The sequence below is a fragment of the Ambystoma mexicanum genome, chromosome 4q (genome assembly GCF_040938575.1).
Source record: "Ambystoma mexicanum isolate Mex_15411 chromosome 4q, UKY_AmexF1_1, whole genome shotgun sequence".
In the NCBI taxonomy this organism is placed as follows: Eukaryota; Metazoa; Chordata; class Amphibia; order Caudata; family Ambystomatidae; genus Ambystoma; species Ambystoma mexicanum.
The window spans coordinates 433,223,098-433,239,758 of NC_090928.1; the positions used below are offsets into that span (position 1 = coordinate 433,223,098).

Here is a 16,661-nt window from a genome sequence, read left to right on the forward strand (position 1 = left end):
GATGATATATCCTATTGTTTCTTACAGTGCATTGGGTTGAAAAACATTTTAACAGGATCTATTGACGAGGGTATATGCTTATGAAACAGGGACTTCTTGAACTGCACTCCTATGCCCTACCACTGAGTTAAACCCTTGAATGCTGAAAACTGCCCTTTTTTAAAAAGGTGATAGAGTGGGTGACTGTATGGAACTTGTAGAACTAATGACATCAATGCACTTCTGGTCAGCTGTACAAATTAATACATTTCATTAAGGGCATATTATTGGTTTCCACCACAGTTTTATAACATTCATATGAGCTTCCAATGGACTATTTCAAACTGATAATATCACCAGTAGAACTTGGGTGAATGTAAAACACAGCTTGTATCATATGAAGAAATCCTAAACAGCTTAATGGTTACCCTATGTTTCAAGAGATGATCAGGAGTATTTCAAATGTAGAAATGTGTTGCTCATTACATAAAATCCAAAGATTGTAAATGTTTACTTCAATTTATTTAATTAAAAAAATATTTCTACAGGTAAAACAGTTGGACAAGGGGGCAACCACATTTGAACTAGGGACATTTTGATCTGCAGTGAAATGCTCTACCCCTGAGCTATACCCCCATTTCTGAAATGTTCACCTTTATTTTTTCAGTAATATGTACAAAGTGAAAGCAACATGCAATCACCATCAAAGCAATGCATTTTCAGCCACCAAACCCTCCTTATAAGTATAAGGGGTACAAAAGATGTCCTTTATCTGCCTTGGTAAAATACAGTGAGGTTTCCATTGCAAGAATTCATACATTTCGTATCACATGTAGATCTTGGAACATGGAAAAACAATCTTTTGTCAAATGCACAAATTCTGCAAAATGTAACTGCTTCTCTACTGCAGTTTGTTGATTTTGTGCTAAGAGTATAGTTAAACCCAATTGTTCATTGTTTTTTTATATGAAATGATGATATATCCTATTGTTTCTTTCAGTGCATTGGGTTGAAAAACATTTTAACAGGATCTATTGACGAGGGTATATGGTTATGAAACAAGGACTTCTTGAAATGCACTCCATTGCTCTACCACTGAGTTAAACCCTTGAATGCTGAAAACTGCCCTTTTTTAAAAAGGTGATAGAGTGGGTGACTGTATGGAACTTGTAGAACTAATGACATCAGTGCACTTCTGGTCAGCTGTACAAATTAATACATTTCATTAAGGGCATATTATTGGTTTCCACCACAGTTTTATAACATTCATATGAGCTTCCAATGGACTATTTCAAACTGATAATATCACCAGTAGAACTTGGGTGAATGTAAAACACAGCTTGTATCATATGAAGAAATCCTAAACAGTTTCATGGTGTTTACCCTATGTTTCAGGAGATGATCAGGAGTATTTCAAATGTAGAAATGTGTTGCTCATTACATAAAATGCTAACATTGTAAATGTTTTCTTCAATTTATTTAATAAAAAAAATATTTCTACAGGTAAAACAGTTGAACAAAGGGCACCCAGAGTTGAACTAGGGACCTCTTGATCTGCAGTCAAATGCTCTACTACTGAGCTATACGCCCAGTTCTGAAAAGTTCACCTTTATTAATTCAGTAATATGTACAAAGTGCAAGCAACATGCAATCACCATCAAAGCAATGCATTTTCAAACACCAAACCCTCCTTATAAGTATAAGGGGTACAAAAATGTCCTTTATCTGCCTTGGTAAAATACAGTGAGGTTTCCATTGCAAGAATTCATACATTTCGTATCACATGTAGATCTTGGAACATGAAAAAAAAACGTTTGACAAATGCACAAATTCTGCAAAACGTAACTGCTTCTCTACTGCGGTTTGTTGATTTTGTGCTAAGAGTATAATTAAACCCAATGTTCCATTGTTTTTTATATGAAATGATGATATATCCTATTGTTTCTTACAGTGCATTGGGTTGAAAAACATTTTAACAGGATCTATTGACGAGGGTATATGCTTATGAAACAGGGACTTCTTGAACTGCACTCCTATGCTCTACCACTGAGTTAAACCCTTGAATGCTAAAAACTGCCCTTTTTTAAAAACGTGATAGAGTGGGTGACTGTATGGAACTTGTAGAACTAATGACATCAGTGCACTTCTGGTCAGCTGTACAAATTAATATATTTCATTAAGGGCATATTATTGGTTTCCACCACAGTTTTATAACATTCATATGAGCTTCCAATGGACTATTTCAAACTGATCATATCACCAGTAGAACTTGGGTGAATGTAAAACACAGCTTGTATCATACGAATAAATCCTAAACAGCTTAATGGTGTTTACCCTATGTTTCAGGTGATGATCAGGAGTATTTCAAATGTAGAAATGTGTTGCTCATTACATAAAATGCTAAGATTGTAAATGTTTACTTCAATTTATTTAATTAAAAAAATATTTCTACAGGTAAAACAGTTGAAGAAGGGGGCACCCAGATTTGAACTAGGAACCTCTTGATCTGCAGTCAAATGCTCTACCACTGAGCTATACCCCCAGTTCTGAAAAGCTCACCTTTATTAATTCAGTAATATGTACAAAGTGCAAGCAACATGCAATCACCATCAAAGCAAAGCATTTTCAGCCACCAAACCCTCCTTATAAGTATATGGGGTGCGAAAGATGTCCTTTATCTGCCTTGGTAAAATACAGTGAGGTTTCCATTGCAAGAATTCATACATTTCGTATCACATGTAGATCTTGGAACATGGAAAAAAATCTTTTGTCAAATGCATAAATTCTGCAAAATGTAACTGCTTCTCTACTGCAGTTTGTTGATTTTGTGCTAAGAGCATAGTTAAACCCAATTGTTCATTGTTTTGTATATGAAATGATGATATATCTTATTGTTTCTTACAGTGTATTGGGTTGAAAAACATTTTAACAGGATCTATTGAAGAGGGTATATGGTTATGAAACAGGGACTTTTTGAAATGGATTCCTACACTCTACCACTGATTTAAACCCTTGAATGCTGAAAACTGCCCTTTTTTAAAAAGGTGATAGAGTGGGTGACTGTATGGAACTTGTAGAACTAATGACATCAGTGCACTTCTGGTCAGCTGTACAAATTAATACATTTCATTAAGGGCATATTATTGGTTTCCACCACAGTTTTATAACATTCATATGAGCTTCCAATGGACTATTTCAAACTGATAATATCACCAGCAGAACTTGGGTGAATGTAAAACACAGCTTGTATCATATGAAGAAATCCTAAACAGTTTCATGGTGTTTACCCTATGTTTAAGGAGATGATCAAGAGTATTTCAAATGTAGAAATTTGTTGCTCAATACATAAAATGCTAAGATTGTAAATGTTTACTTCAATTTATTTAATTAAAAAAATATTTCTACAGGTAAAACAGTTGAACAAAGGGCACCCAGAGTTGAACTAGGGACCTCTTGATCTGCAGTCAAATGCTCTACTACTGAGCTATACCCCCAGTTCTGAAAAGTTCACCTTTATTAATTCAGTAATATGTACAAAGTGCAAGCAACATGCAATCACCATCAAAGCAATGCATTTTCAGGCACCAAACCCTACTTATAAGTATAAGGGGTACAAAAGATGTCCTTTATCTGCCTTGGTAAAATACAGTGAGGTTTCCATTGCAAGAATTCATACATTTCGTATCACATGAAGATCTTGGAACATGGAAAAAAAATCTTTTGTCAAATGCACAAATTCTGCAAAATGTAACTGCTTCTCTACTGCAGTTTGTTGATTTTGTGCTAAGAGTGTAGTTAAACCCAATTGTTCATTGTTTTGTATATGAAATGATGATATATCCTATTGTTTCTTACAGTGCATTGGGTTGAAAAACATTTTAACAGGATCTATTGAAGAGGGTATATGGTTATGAAACAGGGACTTCTTGAACTACACTCCTACGCTCTATACTGCCATAAACCCTTGAATGTTGAAAACTGCCCTTTTTTAAAAAGGTGATAGAGTGGGTGACTCTATGGAACTTGTAGAACTAATGATATCAGTGCACTTCTGGTCAGCTGTACAAATTAATACATTTTAAGGGCATATTATTGGTTTCCGCCACAGTTTTATGACATTCATATGAGCTTCCAATGGACTATTTCAAACTGATCATATCACCAGTAGAACTTGGGTGAATGTAAAACACAGCTTGTATCATATGAAGAAATCCTAAACAGCTTAATGGTTACCCTATGTTTCAGGTGATGATCAGGAGTATTTCAAATGTAGAAATGTGTTGCTCATTACATAAAATGCTAAGATTGTAAATGTTTTCTTCAATTTATTTAATTAAAAATATATTTCTACAGGTAAAACAGTTGGACAAGGGGGCACCTAGATTTGAACTAGGGACCTTTTGATCTGCAGTGAAATGCTCTACCCCTGAGCTATACCCCCATTTCTGAAATCTTCACCTTTATTTATTCAGTAATATGTACAAAGTGGAAGCAACATGCAATCACCATCAAAGCAATGCATTTTCAGCCACCAAACCCTCCTTATAAGTATAAGGGGTACAAAAGATGTCCTTTATCTGCCTTGGTAAAATAAAGTGAGGTTTCCATTGCAAGAATTCATACATTTCGTATCACATGTAGATCTTGGAACATGGAAAAAAAATCTTTTGTCAAATGCACAAATTCTGCAAAATATAACTGCTTCTCTACTGCAGTTTGTTGATTTTGTGCTAAGAGCATAGTTAAACCCAATTGTTCATTGTTTTGTATATGAAATGATGATATATCCTATTGTTTCTTACAGTGCATTGGGTTGAAAAACATTTTAACAGGATCTATTCAAGAGGGTATTTGGTTATGAAACAGGGACTTCTTGAACTACACTCCTACACTCTACCACTGACATAAACCCTTCAATGTTGAAAACTGCCCTTTTTTAAAAAGGTGATAGAGTGGGTGACTGTATGGAACTTGTAGAACTAATGACATCAGTGCACTTCTGGTCAGCTGTACAAATTAATACAGTTCATTAAGGGCATATTATTGGTTTCCACCACAGTTTTATAACATTCATATGAGCTTCCAATGGACTATTTCAAACTGATAATATCACCAGTAGAACTTGGGTGAATGTAAAACACAGCTTGTATCATATGAAGAAATCCTAAACAGTTTCATGGTGTTTACCCTATGTTTCAGGAGATGATCAGGAGTATTTCAAATGTAGAAATGTGTTGCTCATTACATAAAATGCTAAGATTGTAAATGTTGTCTTCAATTTATTTAATTAAAAAAATATTTCTACAGGTAAAACAGTTGAACAAGGGGGCACCCAGATTTGAACTAGAGATCTCTTGATCTGCAGTCAAATGCTCTACCACTGAGCTATACCCCCAGTTCTGAAAAGTTCTCCTTTATTAATTCAGTAATATGTAGAAAGTGCAAGCAACATGCAATCACCATCAAAGCAATGCATTTTCAGCCACCAAACCCTCCTTATAAGTATATGGGGTGCGAAGGATGTCCTTTATCTGCCTTGGTAAAATACAGTGAGGTTTCCATTGCAAGAATTCATACATTTCGTATCACATGTAGATATTGGAACATGGAAAAAAAATCTTTTGGCAAATGCACAAATTCTGAAAAATGTAATTGCTTGTCTACTGCAGTTTGTTGATTTTGTGCTAAGAGCATAGTTAAACCCAATTGTTCATTGTTTTGTATATGAAATGATGATATATCTTATTGTTTCTTACAGTGCATTGGGTTGAAAAACATTTTAACAGGATCTATTGAAGAGGGTATATGGTTATGAAACAGGGACTTCTTGAACTGCATTCCTACGCTCTACACTGCGTTAAACCCGTGAATGCTGAAAACTGCCCTTTTTTAAAAAGGTGATAGAGTGGGTGACTGTATGGAACTTGTAGAACTAATGACATCAGTGCACTTCTGTTCAGCTGTACAAATTAATACATTTCATTAAGGGCATATTATTGGTTTCCTCCACAGTTTAATAACATTCATATGAGCTTCCAATGGACTATTTCAAACTGATCATATCACCAGTAGAACTTGGGTGAATGTAAAACACAGCTTGTATCATATGAAGAAATCCTAAACAGCTTAATGGTGTTTACCCTATGTTTCAGGTGATGATCAGGAGTATTTCAAATGTAGAAATGTGTTGCTCATTACATAAAATGCTAAGATTGTAAATGTTTTCTTCAATTTATTTAATTAAAAAAATATTTCTACAGGTAAAACAGTTGAACAAGGGGGCACCCAGATTTGAACTAGGGATCTCTTTATCTGCAGTCAAATGCTCTACCACTGAGCTATACCCCCAGTTCTGAAAAATTCGCCTTTATTAATTCAGTAATATGTACAAAGTGCAAGCAACATGCAATCACCATCAAAGCAATGCATTTTCAGCCACCAAACCCTCCTTATAAGTATATGGGGTGTGAAGGATGTCCTTTATCTGCCTTGGTAAAATACAGTGAGGTTTCCATTGCAAGAATTCATACATTTCGTATCACATGTAGATATTGCGACATGGAAAAAAAATCCTTTGTCAAATGCACAAATTCTGCAAAATGTAAATGCTTGTCTACTGCAGTTTGTTGATTTTGTGCTAAGAGCATAGTTAAACCCAATTGTTCATTGTTTTGTATATGAAATGATGATATATCCTATTGTTTCTTACAGTGCATTGGGTTGAAACATATTTTAACAGGGTATATTGACGAGGGTATATGCTTATGAAACAGGGACTTCTTGAACCTTGAACTGCAATCCTATGCTCTACCACTGAGTTAAACCCTTGAATGCTGAAAACTGCCCTTTTTTAAAAAGGTGATAGAGTGGGTGACTGTATGGAACTTGTAGAACTAATGACATCAATGCACTTCTGGTCAGCTGTACAAATTAATACGTTTCATTAAGGGCATATTATTGGTTTCCACCACAGTTTTATAACATTCATATGAGCTTCCAACGGACTATTTCAAACTGGTCATATCACCAGTAGAACTTGGGTGAATGTAAAACACAGCTTGTATCATATGAAGAAATCCTAAACAGTTTCATGGTGTTTACCCTATGTTTCAGGAGATGATCAGGAGTATTTCAAATGTAGAAATGTGTTGCTCATTACATAAAATGCTAAGATTGTAAATGTTTTCTTCAATTTATTTAATTAAAAAAATAATTCTACAGGTAAAACAGTTGAACTAGGGACCTCTTGATCTGCAGTCAAATGCTCTACCACTGAGCTATACCCCCAGTTCTGAAAAGTTCACCTTTATTAATTCAGTAATATGTACAAAGTGCAAGCAACATGCAATCACCATCAAAGCAATGCATTTTCAGCCACCAAACCCTCCTTATAAGTATATGGGGTGCGAAGGATGTCCTTTATCTGCCTTGGTAAAATACAGTGAGGTTTCCATTGCAAGAATTCATGCATTTCGTATCACATGTAGATCTTGGAACATGGAAAAAAAATCTTTTGTCAAATGCACAAATTCTGAAAAATGTAAATGCTTGTCTACTGCAGTTTGTTGATTTTGTGCTAAGAGCATAGTTAAACCCAATTGTTCATTGTTTTGTATATGAAATGATGATATATCCTATTGTTTCTTACAGTGCATTGGGTTGAAAAACATTTTAACAGGATCTATTGACGAGGGTATATGCTTATGAAACAGGGACTTCATGAACTGCACTCCTATGCTCTACCACTGAGTTAAACCCTTGAATGCTGAAAACTGCCTTTTTTTTAAAAAAGGTGATAGAGTGGGTGACTGTATGGAACTTGTAGAACTAATGACATCAGTGCACTTCTGTTCAGCTGTACAAATTAATACATTTCATTAAGGGCACATTATTGGTTTCCACCACAGTTTTATAACATTCATATGAGCTTCCAATGGACTATTTCAAACTGATCATATCACCAGTAGAACTTGGGTGAATGTAAAACACAGCTTGTATCATATGAAGAAATCCTAAACAGCTTAATGGTGTTTACCCTATGTTTCAGGTGATGATCAGGAGTATTTCAAATGTAGAAATGTGTTGCTCATTACATAAAATGCTAAGATTGTAAATGTTTTCTTCAATTTATTTAATTAAAAAAATATTTCTACAGGTAAAACAGTTGAACAAGGGGGCACCCAGATTTGAACTAGGGACCTCTTTATCTGCAGTCAAATGCTCTACCACTGAGCTATACCCCCAGTTCTGAAAAATTCACCTTTATTAATTCAGTAATATGTACAAAGTGCAAGCAACATGCAATCACCATCAAAGCAATGCATTTTCAGCCACCAAACCCTCCTTATAAGTATATGGGGTGCGAAGGATGTCCTTTATCTGCCTTGGTAAAATACAGTGAGGTTTCCATTGCAAGAATTCATACATTTCGTATCACATGTAGATATTGGGACATGGAACAAAAATCCTTTGTCAAATGCACAAATTCTGCAAAATGTAAATGCTTGTCTACTGCAGTTTGTTGATTTTGTGCTAAGAGCATAGTTAAACCCAATTGTTCATTGTTTTGTATATGAAATGATGATATATCCTATTGTTTCTTACAGTGCATTGGGTTGAAAAATATTTTAACAGGGTATATTGACGAGGGTATATGCTTATGAAACAGGGACTTCTTGAACTGCACTCCTATGCTCTACCACTGAGTTAAACCCTTGAATGCTGAAAACTGCCCTTTTTTAAAAAGGTGATAGAGTGGGTGACTGTATGGAACTTGTAGAACTAATGACATCAATGCACTTCTGGTCAGCTGTACAAATTAATACGTATCATTAAGGGCATATTATTGGTTTCCACCACAGTTTTATAACATTCATATGAGCTTCCAACGGACTATTTCAAACTGGTCATATCACCAGTAGAACTTGGGTGAATGTAAAACACAGCTTGTATCATATGAAGAAATCCTAAACAGTTTCATGGTGTTTACCCTATGTTTCAGGAGATGATCAGGAGTATTTCAAATGTAGAAATGTGTTGCTCATTACATAAAATGCTAAGATTGTAAATGTTTTTTTCAATTTATTTAATAAAAAAATATTTCTACAGGTAAAACAGTTGAACAAGGGGGCACCCAGATATGAACTAGGGACCTCTTAATCTGCAGTAAAATGCTCTACCACTGAGCTATACCCACAGTTTAGAAAAGTTCACCTTTATTAATTCAGTAATATGTACAAAGTGCAAGCAACATGCAATCACCATCAAAGCAATGCATTTTCAGCCACCAAACCCTCCTTATAAGTATATGGGGTGCGAAGGATGTCCTTTATCTGCCTTGGTAAAATACAGTGAGGTTTCCATTGCAAGAATTCATACATTTCGTATCACATGTAGATCTTGGAACATGGAAAAAAAATCTTTTGTCAAATGCACAAATTCTGCAAAATGTAACTGCTTCTCTACTGCAGTTTGTTGATTTTGTGCTAAGCGCATAGTTAAACCCAATTGTTCATTGTTTTGTATATGAAATGATGATATATCCTATTGTTTCTTACAGTGCATTGGGTTGAAAAACATTTTAACAGGATCTATTGAAGAGGGTATATGGTTATGAAACAGGGACTTCTTGAACTACACTCCTACGCTCTACCACTGACATAAACCCTTCTATGTTGAAAACTGCCCTTTTTTAAAAAGGTGATAGAGTGGGTGACTGTATGGAACTTGTAGAACTAATGACATCAGTGCACTTCTGGTCAGCTGTACAAATTAATACAGTTCATTAAGGGCATATTATTGGTTTCCACCACAGTTTTATAACATTCATATGAGCTTCCAATGGACTATTTCAAACTGATAATATCACCAGTAGAACTTGGGTGAATGTAAAACACAGCTTGTATCATATGAAGAAATCCTAAACAGTTTCATGGTGTTTACCCTATGTTTCAGGAGATGATCAGGAGTATTTCAAATGTAGAAATGTGTTGATCATTACAAAAAATGCTAAGATTGTAAATGTTTTCTTCAATTTATTTAATTAAAAAATATTTCTACAGGTAAAACAGTTGAACAAGGGGGCACCCAGATTTGAACTTGGGACCTCTTGATCTGCAGTCAAATGCTCTACCACTGAGTTATACCCTCAGTTCTGAAAATTTCACTTTTATTAATTCAGTAATATGTACAAAGTGCAAGCAACATGCAATCACCATCAAAGCAAAGCTTTTTCAGCCACCAAACCCTCCTTATAAGTATAAGGGGGACGAAAGATGTCCTTTATCTGCCTTGGTAAAATACAGTGAGGTTTCCATTGCAAGAATTCATACATTTCGTATCACATGTAGATCTTGGAACATGGAAAAAAATCTTTTGTCAAATGCACAAATTCTGCAAAATGTAACTGCTTCTCTACTGCAGTTTGTTGATTTTGTGCTAAGAGCATAGTTAAACCCAATTGTTCATTGTTTTGTATATGAAATGATGATATATCCTATTGTTTCTTACAGTGCATTGGGTTGAAAAACATTTTAACAGGATATATTGACGAGGGTATATGCTTATGAAACAGGGACTTCTTGAACTGCACTCCTATGCTCTACCACTGAGTTAAACCCTTGAATGCTGAAAACTGCCCTTTTTTAAAAAGGTGATAGAGTGGGTGACTGTATGGAACTTGTAGAACTAATGGCATCAATGCACTTCTGGTCAGCTGTACAAATTAATACATTTCATAAAGGGCATATTATTGGTTTCCACCACAGTTTTATAACATTCATATGAGCTTCCAATGGACTATTTCAAACTGGTCATATCACCAGTAGAACTTGGGTGAATGTAAAACACAGCTTGTATCATATGAAGAAAACAGTTTCATGGTGTTTACCCTATGTTTCAGGAGATGATCAGGAGTATTTCAAATGTAGAAATGTGTTGCTCATTACATAAAATGCTAAGATTGTAAATGTTTTTTTCAATTTATTTAATAAAATAATATTTCTACAGGTAAAACAGTTGAACAAGGGGCATCCAGATATGAACTAGGGACCTCTTGATCTGCAGTCAAATGCTCTAACACTGAGCTATACCCCCAGTTTGGAAAAGTTCACCTTTATTAATTCAGTAATATGTACAAAGTGCAAGCAACATGCAATCACCATCAAAGCAATGCATTTTCAGCCACCAAACCCTCCTTATAAGTATAAGGGGTACAAAAGATGTCCTTTATCTGCCTTGGTAAAATACAGTGAGTTTTCCATTGCAAGAATTCATACATTTCGTATCACATGTAGATCTTGGAACATGGAAAAAAAATCTTTTGTCAAATGCACAAATTCTGCAAAATGTAACTGCTTCTCTACTGCAGTTTGTTGATTTTGTGCTAAGCGAATAGTTAAACCCAATTGTTGATTGTTTTGTATATGAAATGATGATATATCCTATTGTTTCTTACAGTGCATTGGGTTGAAAAACATTTTAACAGGATCTATTGAAGAGGGTATTTGGTTATGAAACAGGGACTTCTTGAACTACACTCCTACACTCTACCACTGACATAAACCCTTCAATGTTGAACACTGCCCTTTTTTAAAAAGGTGATAGAGTGGGTGACTGTATGGAACTTGTAGAACTAATGACATCAGTGCACTTCTGGTCAGCTGTACAAATTAATACAGTTCATTAAGGGCATAGTATTGGTTTCCACCACAGTTTTATAACATTCATATGAGCTTCCAATGGACTATTTCAAACTGATAATATCACCAGTAGAACTTGGGTGAATGTAAAACACAGCTTGTATCATATGAAGAAATCCCAAACAGTTTCATGGTGTTTACCCTATGTTTCAGGAGATGATCAGGAGTATTTCAAATGTAGAAATGTGTTGCTCATTACATAAAATGCTAAGATTGTAAATGTTGTCTTCAATTTATTTAATTAAAAAAATATTTCTACAGGTAAAACAGTTGAACAAGGGGGCACCCAGATTTGAAACAGAGACCTCTTGATCTGCAGTCAAATGCTCTACCACTGAGCTATACCGCCAGTTCTGAAAGGCTCTTCTTTATTAATTCAGTAATATGTACAAAGTGCAAGCAACATGCAATCACCATCAAAGCAATGCATTTTCAGTCACCAAACCCTCCTTATAAGTATATGGGGTGCGAAGGATGTCCTTTATCTGCCTTGGTAAAATACAGTGAGGTTTCCATTGCAAGAATTCATACATTTCGTATCACATGTAGATCTTGGAACATGAAAAAAAAACGTTTGACAAATGCACAAATTCTGCAAAACGTAACTGCTTCTCTACAGCAGTTTGTTGATTTTGTGCTAAGAGTATAATTAAACCCAATGTTCCATTGTTTTTTATATGAAATGATGATATATCCTATTGTTTCTTACAGTGCATTGGGTTGAAAAACATTTTAACAGGATCTATTGACTAGGGTATATGCTTATGAAACAGGGACTTCTTGAACTGCACTCCTATGCTCTACCACTGAGTTAAACCCTTGAATGCTAAAAACTGCCCTTTTTTAAAAAGGTGATAGAGTGGGTGACTGTATGGAACTTGTAGAACTAATGACATCAGTGCACTTCTGGTCAGCTGTACAAATTAATACATTTCATTAAGGGCATATTATTGGTTTCCACCACAGTTTTATAACATTCATATGAGCTTCCAATGGACTATTTCAAACTGATCATATCACCAGTAGAACTTGGGTGAATGTAAAACACAGCTTGTATCATACGAAGAAATCCTAAACAGCTTAATGGTGTTTACCCTATGTTTCAGGTGATGATCAGGAGTATTTCAAATGTAGAAATGTGTTGCTCATTACATAAAATGCTAAGATTGTAAATGTTTACTTCAATTTATTTAATAAAAAAAATATTTCTACAGGTAAAACAGTTGAAGAAGGGGGCACCCAGATTTGAACTAGGGACCGCTTGATCTGCAGTCAAATGCTCTACCACTGAGCTATACCCCCAGTTCTGAAAAGCTCACCTTTATTAATTCAGTAATATGTACAAAGTGCAAGCAACATGCAATCACCATCAAAGCAAAGCATTTTCAGCCACCAAACCCTCCTTATAAGTATATGGGGTGCGAAGGATGTCCTTTATCTGCCTTGGTAAAATACAATGAGGTTTCCATTGCAAGAATTCATACATTTCGTATCACATGTAGATCTTGGAACATGGAAAAAAATCTTTTGTCAAATGCATAAATTCTGCAAAATGTAACTGCTTCTCTACTGCAGTTTGTTGATTTTGTGCTAAGAGCATAGTTAAACCCAATTGTTCATTGTTTTGTATATGAAATGATGATATATCTTATTGTTTCTTACAGTGTATTGGGTTGAAAACCATTTTAACAGGATCTATTGAAGAGGGTATATGGTTATGAAACAGGGACTTTTTGAACTGCATTCCTACGCTCTACCACTGAGTTGAACCCTTGAATGCTGAAAACTGCCCTTTTTTAAAAAGGTGATAGAGTGGGTGACTGTATGGAACTTGTAGAACTAATGACATCAGTGCACTTCTGGACAGCTGTACAAATTAATACAGTTCATTAAGGGCATATTATTGGTTTCCACCACAGTTTTATAACATTCATATTAGCTTCCAATGGACTATTTCAAACTGATAATATCACCAGTAGAACTTGGGTGCATGTAAAACACAGCTTGCATCATATGAAGAAATCCTAAACAGTTTCATGGTGTTTACCCTATGTTTCAGGAGATGATCAGGAGTATATCAAATGTAGAAAAGTGTTGCTCATTACATAAAATGCTAAGATTGTAAATGTTTTCTTCAATTTATTTAATAAAAAAATATATTTCTACAGGTAAAACAGTTGAACAAGGGGGTACTCAGATTTGAACTATGGACCTCTAGAGCTGCAGTGAAATGCTCTACCCCTGAACTATACCCCCATTTCTGAAATATTCACCTTTATTTATTCAGTAATATGTACAAAGTGGAAGCAACATGCAATCACAATCAAAGCAATGCATGTTCAGCCACCAAACCCTCTTTATAAGTATAAGGGGTGCGAAGAATGTCCTTTATCTGCCTTGGTAAAATACAGTGAGGTTTCCATTGCAAGAATTCATACATTTCGTATCACATGTAGATCTTGGAACATGGAAAAAAATCTTTTTGTCAAATGAACAAATTCTGAAAAATGTAACTGCTTCTCTACTGCAGTTTGTTGATTTTGTGCTAAGAGCATAGTTAAAACCAATTGTTCATTGTTTTGTATATGAAATGATGATATATCCTATTGTTTCTTACAGTGCATTTGGTTGAAAAACATTTTAACAGGATCTATTGAAGAGGGTATATGGTTATGAAACAGGGACTTCTTGAACTGCACTCCTATGCTCTAGCACTGAGTTAAACCCTTGAATGCTGAAAACTGCCCTTTTTTAAAAAGGTGATAGAGTGGGTGACTGTATGGAACTTGTAGAACTAATGACATTAGTGCACTTCTGGTCAGCTGTACAAATTAATACATTTCATTAAGGGCATATTATTGGTTTCCACCGCAGTTTTATAACATTCATATGAGCTTCCAATGGACTATTTCAAACTGATAATATCACCAGCAGAACTTGGGTGAATGTTAAACACAGCTTGTATCATATGAAGAAATCCTAAACAGTTTCATGGTGTTTACCCTATGTTTAAGGAGATGATCAGGAGTATTTCAAATGTAAAAATTTGTTGCTCATTACATAAAATGCTAAGATTGTAAATGTTTACTTCAATTTATTTTATTAAAAAAATATTTCTACAGGTAAAACAGTTGAACAAAGGGCATCCAGAGTTGAACTAGGGACCTCTTGATCTGCAGTCAAATGCTCTACTACTGAGCTATACTGCCAGTTCTGAAAAGTTCACCTTTATTAATTCAGTAATATGTACAAAGTGCAAGCAACATGCAATCACCATCAAAGCAATGCATTTTCAGCCACCAAACCCTACTTATAAGTATAAGGGGTACAAAAAGTCCTTTATCTGCCTTGGTAAAATACAGTGAGGTTTCAAGAATTCAAATTAATACATTTCATTAAGGGCATATTATTGGTTTCCACCACAGTTTTATAACATTCATATGAGCTTCAAATGGACTATTTCAAACTGATCATATCACCAGTAGAACTTGGGTGAATGTAAAACACAGCTTGTATCATATGAAGAATCCCTAAACAGTTTCATGGTGTTTACCCTATGTTTCAGGAGATGATCAGGAGTATTTCAAATGTAGAAATGTGTTGCTCATTACATAAAACGCTAAGAGTGCAAATGTTTACTTCAATTTATTTAATTAAAAACATATTTCTACAGGTAAAACAGTTGGACAAGGGGGCACCTAGATTTGAACTAGGGACCTTTTGATCTGCAGTGAAATGCTCTACCCCTGAGCTATACCCCCATTTCTGAAATATTCACCTTTATTTATTCAGTAATATGTACAACGTGGAAGCAACATGCAATCACCATCAAAGCAATGCATTTTCAGCCACCAAACCCTCCTTATAAGTATAAGGGGTACAAAAGATGTCCTTTATCTGCCTTGGTAAAATACAGTGAGGTTTCCATTGCAACAATTCATACATTTGGTATCACATGAAGATCTTGGAACATGGAAAAAAAATCTTTTGTCAAATGCACAAATTCTGCAAAACATAACTGCTTCTCTACTGCAGTTTGTTGATTTTGTGCTAAGAGTATAGTTAAACCCAATTGTTCATTGTTTTTTATATGAAATGATGATATATCCTATTGTTTCTTACAGTGCATTGGGTTGAAAAACATTTTAACAGGATCTATTGACGAGGGTATATGCTTATGAAACTGGGACTTCTTGAACTGCACTCCTATGCTCTACCACTGAGTTAAACCCTTGAATGCTGAAAACTGCCCTTTTTTAAAAAGGTGATAGAGTGGGTGACTGTATGGAACTTGTAGAACTAATGACATCAGTGCACTTCTGGTCAGCTGTACAAATTAATACATTTCATTAAGGGCATAATATTGGTTTCCACCACAGTTTTATAACATTCATATGAGCTTCCAATGGACTATTTCAAACTGATCATATCACCAGTAGAACTTGGGTGAATGTAAAACACAGCTTGTATCATATGAAGAAATCCTAAACAGCTTAATGGTTACCCTATGTTTCAGGTGATGATCAGGAGTATTTCAAATGTAGAAATGTGTTGCTCATTACATAAAATGCTAACATTGTAAATGTTTTCTTCAATTTATTTAATTAAAAATATATTTCTACAGGTAAAACAGTTGGACAAGGGGGCACCTAGATTTGAACTAGGGACCTTTTGATCTGCAGTGAAATGCTCTACCCCTGAGCTATACCCCCATTTCTGAAATCTTCACCTTTATTTATTCAGTAATATGTACAAAGTGGAAGCAACATGCAATCACCATCAAAGCAATGCATTTTCAGCCACCAAACCCTCCTTATAAGTATAAGGGGTACAAAAGATGTCCTTTATCTGCCTTGGTAAAATACAGTGAGGTTTCCATTGCAAGAATTCATACATTTCGTATCACATGTAGATCTTGGAACATGGAAAAAAAATCTTTTGTCAAATGCACAAATTCTGCAAAATATAACTGCTTCTCTACTG

General features: G+C 35.0%; 2 non-coding genes across 2 annotated transcripts; both read right to left on the minus strand.

Annotated features, from left to right (window-relative positions):
* Positions 1 to 2,449: 2,449 nt before the first annotated feature.
* Positions 2,450 to 2,521, minus strand: TRNAC-GCA (transfer RNA cysteine (anticodon GCA)). Its single transcript has one exon. It is a non-coding gene; the product is annotated as a tRNA-Cys (tRNA).
* Positions 2,522 to 12,908: 10,387 nt separating this feature from the next.
* TRNAC-GCA (transfer RNA cysteine (anticodon GCA)) lies at positions 12,909 to 12,980 on the minus strand. The gene has a single exon. It is a non-coding gene; the product is annotated as a tRNA-Cys (tRNA).
* Between the last annotated feature and the right edge of the window lie 3,681 nt (positions 12,981 to 16,661).